Source organism: Siphateles boraxobius, unplaced genomic scaffold, assembly GCF_051911475.1.
Source record: "Siphateles boraxobius isolate OS27281-9 unplaced genomic scaffold, OSU_SipBor_1 19, whole genome shotgun sequence".
In the NCBI taxonomy this organism is placed as follows: Eukaryota; Metazoa; Chordata; class Actinopteri; order Cypriniformes; family Leuciscidae; genus Siphateles; species Siphateles boraxobius.
The window spans coordinates 26,995,098-26,998,621 of record NW_027508799.1 but is presented as its reverse complement, the minus strand read 5'-3'; the positions used below and the strand labels follow the sequence as shown (position 1 = coordinate 26,998,621).

The following is a 3,524-nucleotide window of genomic DNA, read 5'->3' as shown; positions in this document are numbered from 1 at the left end:
CGTCAAACATGCTTGAGCTTACGTATACCATGTGCGTTGATGACTGTTTAGCCTATATGTGAATAAAAGCCTAAATTAAATCTGTTCATCGTATAAAGTGATGGTGTCACCTCAGATTTTTTTTACAATCTCTTTATGAACTTTTTGAAGCGACAAAGCAGTAGCTGTGGGACAGAAATCTCTCAGATTTCATTAAAATATCTTAATTTGTTTCGAAGATGAAAGAAAGTCTTACAGGTTTGGAACGATGACATTGCAGTGTTCAGAATGAATGCATTTTGCCAAGTGAAGTACACTTAAACAGATATCCCCTGCTCAGAGAATAGGGAGCAGTGAACACTGTGTAGGGACTCTCAATCAGAACGCAGATAAGGTTCTCTGTTGTCCCATATTTTTCACTTCTCTTGCTTTCTCTACAACTCTACTACCATATATCCTCTCTGAAGTCTTGTTAGTCTCCTTTTCTTCACTCATTCTGTCCCTTTTTTTACTCAGGGTAATGGCGGCTGTTTCTGCTTCTGTACTGCTGCTCCTGCGTCATCGCTCACTTCCCCTCCCGTCCACCGTCGGATGTAAACACACGCAGTCACATGGGAGCAGTACATCATGACCACACACACCCCACAGCGGAAACGCAGGTTGCACAGCTGAGCATGAATCACACACACTCATATGAACCAAAACAAACCCCTAATCAAGAACTCGAACACCTTTTAACATCATGACTACATGCTAATTTAAACTGTAACAACCTGACATACGCAGATGCTTCAAATAAAACACACATTAACACTTTGACAAACACACCGCAACCGCGCATTTAAATTGTGCCATTTTCATCAGGAAATGAAACACACATGCTGTTGTTTCTGAACTGTTCTCTAGAAGCGTACATTTAATCTTGGGTTTCCAGTAAAATGTTTGCATTAGCTGGCGTGCCATAGTTGACTCATCAAAAGAGGAAGCTGTTGAACGTCAGACTGTCTGGGCTTAAAAATGATTTTATCTGAGCTGAAACTGCGTGAGGATTTTGCTTGGAAGTTTCACCAACACGCTTGGATGAGGTATGTAAGGTAATAGACAAAATTAGACCAAAATTAACTTCTAGAGAAGGCTCTGGAGCTCTTGTGATCTGCATTTCTATCAATAAGCCTGGTACATCATAGCTGATGACGCACTTCATGATGTCTGTTTGTTTTCACAGAGCGGGAACACACATTGATGTGCATACACAAACATCAGCACCAAACCTCACCCATGCGTCAGCAGCTCCTGGTTCAATTTCACTGCAATGTTAATCTTATTGTTTTCCTCCATGCAGTGGTGAGTAAATGTGCCTTGTTAATTCACCCCAGAGTGGAAATAACTCCTTACAGCACACTGATCCACTTAAGTCTACCCAGAACAACATGACCTCAAGTCGGTTTTTCCCATTCACAAAGACAAGCCAGTCTCATAAATACCATCCTTTTCGGGGAATGTTTACAAAGTACAAAACAATCAGGAAAGCCCTAAAAATTCTGTCACTTATTGCATAAGTGACTTGTAATTCAAGGGGCGTCAAGTCAAGTGACTTGACACACAGCCAAAAAGTTTCCAAGCCAACATAAGTTGGAACGGAGCCAGCCGTTTGGCTTACTCTGCTATTTAAGGGACACGCAAGGCACAGATGGAGTTTCGGTGGTAGTTGTGATCAAGTACATTGACATTAACAAACATTTGTGTTGTTTTAGATCACTTAAGTATGGGGTGACCAGGCTATGACCTGGTAAACAAAAAAGTAAATATGTTCTTGTTTCAGCTGTAACCCTCATTGACTTGAAGGGTGAGTTCACTCAAAAATGCAAATTTTGCCATTAATAACTCACCCTCAGACGTTAATCTTCGGAATGAAAGTCACTATATAGGCCTATGTTTTCATCACTTGATAAGGTACATTCTCATGTTGCGCAGTGTGTTTGAGCTTCAGCAAGTACCAATGAGGTTTGTTCTCGTGCTTCAAAGCAAGTACAGTTGAGCTTCTGTTTATGGTCGCTGATGAATGTTTATGTGAATAAAAGCCTACAAATCTGTTCATCATATAAAGTGATCGAGTCTCTTCAGAAAATTTGAACTAAACTGCCCGATTCATATGGATTTATTTTACAATCTCTTTATGAACTTTTTGAAGCGTCAAATTTGGTAGTTGCATAGCTTCCAATGGAGGGACAGAAATCTGTCAGATTTAATTAAAATATCTTCATTTGTGTTCGAAAAGATGAAAGTCTTACGAAAGGAACTACATGGGGATGAGTAAATAATGTTGTAATTTTAATTTTTTAACGCTATCAGACTACGTTAACTGACTAGAGGCCAACAGAGAAGGAGATTAATAGTTGAAATAAAGTCGTTATTTTTGTTTGTTTTTGCGCACAAAAAGTATTCTTGTCGCTTTATAAACTTAAAACTGAGCCACAGTAGTCACTTGGACTATTTTAACGATGTCTTTAATGACGTTTCGGGGCTGGCAAGTTTCAATCCCTGAAGAAGCCTATGGAGGAGTATGGAGGAGTGATCCAGCTCTCAGATTTCATCAAAAATATCTTAATTCGTGTCCTGAAGATGAACAAAGGTCTTACGGGGTTGGAAAAACATGAGGGTGAGTAAATACTGACAGAATTTTCATTTTTGGGTGAACTATTCCTTTAACCCTAAAACAGGCAACGTGACTCACGAGATACATTGTTTTTATTGTCTTTTTTGGGGTATAAGAACGATTTGTTCATCAAATCATTTTATCACTTATGACAGCCTGGTCTGTCTTGAGTATGCTGGTCACATAATTTGCTTCAAATTTTTTGTGATCAATTAGTCAGCCTGACCTAAATCCAACATGGCTGCCAGTGGTGGAGAACATTCAGATTTTGAGAAAAGTAAATATATATTAAACTTACTTTTCTTCTGAAAAAAAAAGAATACTGCTAACATTAATTGTGAACACTGTCTTAAGGTGGTGAAGGAGAAAATTAAGTAATATGTTGTTCATGTTGTTATTTAGCACGTTTTGAAATGTATGTAACTCCTGAGACATGTTGCCTGTTTAGGGTATAAAAAAGGGATTAAACTAGCTCTATTTAAAATGCACTATTCAAACTTAAATGATTGTAATTCAAGAATGCTTTGGAATATAGACCTAAGAAAACAGTCAGCAGATTATTGTTGAAGTGAAATCACTTCAAAAAAATGAAAGTATGAAAAAGTTATGGAAGTTTAAACTTACATTAAATCAAATATACTGTACTTAATATTTTTTCTTTTTTTATAAAATATGTATTTTACTAAATATTTTTTACTATAAAATTACTATAAAATCAAAGCCATATATCTAACCAAGTTTTTTTCCAAATTTGAAGTTGATGTCACAAAAATTGAAGATTTTGTTTAGGCATAATACTAAAAATAGCCACCGGGTGACTTATATTCCATTGAATTTAATTGTATGCATTCTGCCATAACAAAATTAATAAATTTCTGTCCAAATATCA

The 3,524-nt window shown here is 36.9% G+C and overlaps 1 long non-coding RNA gene across 1 annotated transcript; it reads left to right on the top strand.

Annotated features, from left to right (window-relative positions):
* Positions 1–286: 286 nt before the first annotated feature.
* Positions 287–3,524, top strand: LOC143742024 (uncharacterized). The gene is made up of 2 exons (XR_013205323.1): positions 287–1,064; positions 1,205–3,524. It is a non-coding gene; the product is annotated as an uncharacterized LOC143742024 (long non-coding RNA).